Raw genomic sequence first — 6,114 nt, 5'->3', positions numbered from 1 at the left:
TTGCGCTTCATACACACACCCTCTTCATGGAAAACACACGAAGAAATGCAGATGATGCAGCTTTTATGTTAATGGTGACTGATGTGCAGTGTTGGGAAGGTTACTTTTAAAATGTAATCCCCTACAGATTACAGATTACACACCCCAAAATGTAGTTTGTAACAGAATCCATTAAATTACTTAAAGTGAGTAACGTAATCTGAATACTTTGGATTACTTGATTCGTTGTAGAGAAGCAAAGACGAGGAAATCTTCACATAAGATGTTTTGTCTGATAAAAGACAATTAAAAGTTCAGACTTTACTGAACCAAATTAAAAATATTATTAGACACGGTCCGGACAGCATGGTTTAGTCCTGTTAAATCCTGTTTTAGACCTGGTTTAGTCCTGTTAAATCCTGTTTTAGACCTGGTTTAGTCCTTGTTTAGTCCTGGTTTAGTCCTGTTAAATCCTGTTTTAGACCTGGTTTAGTCCTGGTTTAGTCCTGGTTTAGTCCTGTTAAATCCTGTTTTAGACCTGGTTTAGTCCTGGTTTAATCCTGGTTTAGTAATGGTTTAGTCCTTTCCTGGTTTAATCCTGGTTTAGTCCTGGTTTAGTCCTGGTTTAATCCTGTTTTAGACCTGGTTTAGTCCTGGTTTAATCCTGGTTTAGTAATGGTTTAGTCCTTGTTTAGTCCTGGTTTAGACCTGGTTTAGTCCTGTTACATCCTGGTTTAGACCTGGTTTAGTCCTAGTTTAGTCCTGGTTTAGTCCTGGTTTAGTCCTGGTTTAGTTCTGGTTGAGTCCTGTTTTAATCCTGGTTCAGTGGTTAAAAATATTATTAGACACGGTCCGGACAGCATGGTTTAATCCTGTTAAATCCTGTTTTAGACCTGTTGTAGTCCTGGTTTAGTCCTGGTTTAGTCCTAGTTTAGTCCTGGTTTAGTCCTGTTTAGTTTAGTCCTGGTTTTTGTTTAGTCCTGGTTTAGTTTAGTCTGTTTAGTCTAGTTTAGTCCTGGTTTAGTCCTGGTTTAGTCTGGTTTAGTTTAGTCCGTCCTTTAGTTGTTTAGTCCTGGTTTAGTCCTGTTATCCTGGTTTAACCTGTTTAGTCCTAGTTTAGTCCTGGTTTAGTCCTGGTTTAGTCCTGGTTTAGTTCTGGTTAGTCCTGTTAAATACTGTTTAGACCTGGTTTAGTCCTGGTTTAATCCTGGTTTAGTCCTGGTTTAGTCCTGGTTTATTCCTGTTAAATCCTGTTTTAGACCTGGTTTAGTCCTAGTTTAGTCCTGGTTTAGTCCTGGTTTAGACCTGGTTTAGTCCTGTTTCATCCTGGTTTAGTCCTGGTTTGGTCCTAGTTTAGTCCTGGTTTAGACCTGGTTTAGTCCTAGTTTAGTCCTGGTTTAGACCTGGTTTAGTCCTGTTACATCCTGGTTTAGACCTGGTTTAGTCCTAGTTTAGTCCTGGTTTAGTCCTGGTTTAGTCCTGGTTTAGTTCTGGTTGAGTCCTGTTAAATACTGTTTTAGACCTGGTTTAGTCCTGGTTTAATCCTGGTTTAGTCCTGGTTTAGTCCTGGTTTAGTCCTGTTACATCCTGTTTAGACCTGGTTTAGTCCTAGTTTAGTCCTGGTTTAGTCCTGGTTTAGACCTGGTTTAGTCCTGTTACATCCTGGTTTAGTCCTGGTTTGGTCCTAGTTTAGTCCTGGTTTAGACCTGGTTTAGTCCTAGTTTAGTCCTGGTTTAGACCTGGTTTAGTCCTGTTAGTCCTGGTTTAGTCCTGGTTTAGTCCTAGTTTTAGTCCTGGTTTAGTCCTGGTTTAGTCCTGGTTTAGTTCTGGTTGAGTCCTGTTAAATACTGTTTTAGACCTGGTTTAGTCCTGGTTTAATCCTGGTTTAGTCCTGGTTTAGTCCTGGTTTATTCCTGTTAAATCCTGTTTTAGACCTGGTTTAGTCCTAGTTTAATCCTGGTTTAGTCCTGGTTTAGTCCTGGTTAAATCCTGTTTTAGACCTGGTTTAGTCCTAGTTTAAATGAGCAGAATTACCGAGGAAAAAAAAAAAAAAAAAAAAAAAAAAGGCTATAGCTCCAAATGTGAAAACAGGAAAATCCCACCGTGTAATCCATTTATTTCAACAAAGTAACTGTAATCCAATTAATACTCACTGAAACAGTAACAGTAACCGAATACAGTTACTCGCAATTTGTACTCTGATGACGTTACTCCAGTACATGTAATCCGTTACACTGTAGATAGCTTTATTCGTATGTAGTAACCTTTCAAAAAACCCCAAAAAGTTAAGAGTTACACACACTCCAGTGACTAATCAGAGGCAGACTGGATAGCAGGACTCCTCATGTAATAAAGATCACAGCGGGAGAGCCCATAAAACAACATTCTCTATATGCATAATTACATTTCTGTACCTGGACGCGCTCGGGGACGCAGACACCCAATCTTCAGGCTCTGATTTACAGTAGAAGTCGGTACAAACAACGCCAGATAATGAGTAGGTGTTGTGACATGAGCGTTTAAGATGTGTTTTATCACTCGGATGCGAATATCACAGAGAGGCCCGTAACGCCGTTGTAAGCGCGTGTTTAAAGTGTAACCGGAGATCGGTTCGTACACGTGTTCGCTCGCGGTCTGCTTTTCAATTCATGTTTCAGCCAAATACAAGCGTCTCGTGTTACTTCGGCTGATGCCTGAGGAAATATTTGGTTTGGGGATAAAAAAATTTGGGGTAAAAAGAGATTGTACGCGAAGGTGAAAGCGACTTCGATTCAACTTAAGGATCCGTGTATCGTTCGTTCGTTCGTTTTTCAAGGTAAAAACAAAAATAAGAAAGCGAAAAAACAATGATTTTCTTCATTATTTGTCTCCAAAAGCAAAATGAAAAAACAGAAAACGATTAGTTTTTTTTAGTTTTTTTGATTTTGTTTTTAAATGAAAAATGGAAAAAAAAAATTATAATGGTTGTTTCCCGTTTCAGTGACATAAACTGAGACTGAACCAGGACTGAACCAGGACTGAACCAGGACTGAACCAGGACTGAACCAGGACTGAGACTGTGAACAGGACCAGGACTGAGTTGGGGACTGAAACCAAGTCTAAACCAGGACTGAGATTGGTTCTGAGACCAGGACTGAGACCGTGACCAGACCGAGACCGGGACCGAGACAGGGACCAGACCAGGACTGAGACCAGGACTGAGACCGTGACCAGACCGAGACCGGGACCGAGACCGGGACCGAGACCAGGGACCGAGACCAGGAATGAGACTGTGACCAGACTGAGACCGGGACCGAGACCGGGACCAAGACTGGGACCAGACCGGGACTGATACAAGGACCAGACTGGGAGTAAGACTAGAACTGACACCAGGACTGACACCAGGACTGAGACCAGGACTGACACCAGGACTGAAACTGGGACTGAGACCTTGCTAAGATTGTGACCAGACCGGGACCAAGACCGGGACCAGACTGGGAGTAGACCAGGACTGAGACCATGACCAGACCAGGGCCGAGACCAGTACAGAGACCAGGGCCGAGACTGGGACCAGACCATGACTGAGATTGGGACAGAGACCGGGACAATTCCGGGAGTGAGACTACAACTGAGACCAGGACTGAGGGTAGAACCAGATCTGGACCAAGACCTGGACCAAAACCGAGACCATACCAGGACCAGACCAGGATTGGACCGGGCCTGAGATCAGGATTGAGACCAGGACCAGACCTGGACCAGACTGTGATTGAGACGGGGACTGAGACCAGGACCAGACCAGTTTAGTCCTGGTTCAGTCCGGCATCTCAGTTTACATCACGGAAATGGGAAACTGTTGTTATCTGTTTTTTCCATTATTCATTTAAACACAAAATCAAAAACTGAAAAAAATAATTTTTATCTGTTTTTTCATTTTGGTTTTGGAGACAAATAATGAAGAAAATAGTTGTTTTTTTAATTTTTTAATTTTTGGTTTTATCTTGAAAAACAAGTGAATGAACAGTGAAATACAAGTGAAACTAACTAACAAGTCGATTAATCACAACTAATCAATTTATTAATCAAATTATCAACTCTTTTATTGATCGAATCATGATTCACTGGTTTCTACACAGGCTCCAAAAACGTGTGATGAGCTGAGAGAGAAAAGGTTTTGTGACTTGGACAGATCACGATCTACAAACAAATGACAGGAAATATGCAAACTTTGTGTTTTTGATGAAAACACTTTCATCTGTAAATATGTTCCACCAGGATGTCCTCAGGCGACTTCACGTCAGCTTTGTCTGGGGGCAATTTCAGAAAAATACTTTATTGATACTTTTCAGCCGATGTCGTCAATATTCCCCGGGGCTGTGACGCTAACTGAAGGCACTGATCTGACAGAGGCTTTGTTCGACTTGTTGACTTTTCAGACTATTTTACAACTTTTTTGACTGTGTTTGCTGATGTGTCACCATGGTAACTGCTAAACATTCCACCATAGAGGTACATGTAGAAGACTCCCAGCATAATGTCACTGCAAAATATCAATTCACGGGCCTTTTGTGATCTAAACAACTAATCGATTAATCAAAAAAATAATCGATAAGCAAAATAATCGTTAGTTGCAGCTCTAAAGCTTTTCACAAATGGGAAACTATTTTATGAAACTATAGTTCTGTATCCACAAAAACTCAATTTCAGTACTAGAGAACTACTATTCCTTAGTACTGTTTATTTACTACTACTATTTATTTAGACAATAGAATGTAATTTTCAACATTAAATCATAGCACTTTCCTATAAGCCACGTTTACATGAGAGCTTTAATTCCGAATAAAAAATAATTTAATTCTGTATAAAAATTTATTCCGCTTTAAAAAGACCATGTAAACTTAATTCCTGAAGAAAATGATTATTTGGAATTAAACTTAATTCCGAAGTAAGTGGGTGGTTTATTCAGATTTTAAAGCCAAATGAATTTATTCCTTGATCATGTAAACGTTTATTCTTCTTAAAAAGAGTTTCGGTCGTTCAGTTCATGCTCGTTCTGTCGCCCTTCTGACATGAACTGGACCGATCCGACTCCACCATTTCTCGTTTCGGACTTTCATCCACTGGTCTTTGGATTTGCGAGCGGGATGCGGGAGTGGGCTGAGGTAGAGCAGCCTTTGACTCAGTTTGTCTTCTTCCTCCTTCTCCGACACTCTTCCCTTCTCCTCCTCAGCCGACAGACGTAAAGTGTGATGAGAGAATTCTCCAGCTGCTTCTTCATTATCATCGGAACAACTGTGAAAAAAGTTTGTATCGTGTTTGAGTCCGTGGCGTAACGACAAACCGAGATGACAAAAAAGCCGGTAGCAGCCGAAGTGTGTGTTTTCTTCAAGTTTCAGAATGGCCACCTGTTCAAAACAATAGTTCGAGCTCAATGGTGCATGACTCCAGATTCGCCTTTAGCCCGGCGAGGTACTTCCGGTGGCTCTGGGCCAACTGAGCATGTGCAGTAGTGCTCTTTTCTCCCGCGGGTACATGCGAATGCACACACGGAGCGCGATCTCGTGTTTCACCTGATCTTTTTGACCAATCGGAGCGAGAGGAGCTAATGATTATAAAGCGTTTTTTAAGACAACTGAAGGATTTTAAGATGAGAAAAAGTTTAGGAAATAAAAATTGGTAAAAAGCACCACAAAATCTGACATTTTTGAAAGTTGTAGGTGCCCTGTCAGCCGAACACGAGCAGATTCTATTGCACTTTATGAGAAAAATTCTTTCTCGGCCCAGGGGAGTTTTTTTCGCTGAAGTTCCAGTGAGTGTCCACTACATCAACTGGAGGCAGCTACAAGCAGCAATACCCTATCCAGTTATTTTAATAGATCCATGGTTTTCTTCCAGTAAATGTAAATACGTTCGTGTCCCTGTCCAATCAGAACCCTTCCCGACCCCCAGACACTGAGCATAATTAAATATTTATTTCCAAAGCCATTGCTGTTCTGCATAAAGTAAAGTTCTCACTAAATAGTACAGCATTATTAACTTTGTATAACTCTATAATTGTACCATATCTGATGTACTGTGTGGAAATTTGGGATTCAACATGTAAAACTTCCCTACAACCTTTATTTATTTTACAAAAAAGGGCCTTGAGAATTATCACCA

This window comes from Boleophthalmus pectinirostris, unplaced genomic scaffold, assembly GCF_026225935.1.
Source record: "Boleophthalmus pectinirostris isolate CB_2022bp ecotype Guang Dong unplaced genomic scaffold, ASM2622593v1 HiC_scaffold_22, whole genome shotgun sequence".
Classification (NCBI taxonomy): domain Eukaryota; kingdom Metazoa; phylum Chordata; class Actinopteri; order Gobiiformes; family Gobiidae; genus Boleophthalmus; species Boleophthalmus pectinirostris.
Note: the sequence above shows the minus strand (reverse complement) of the source record.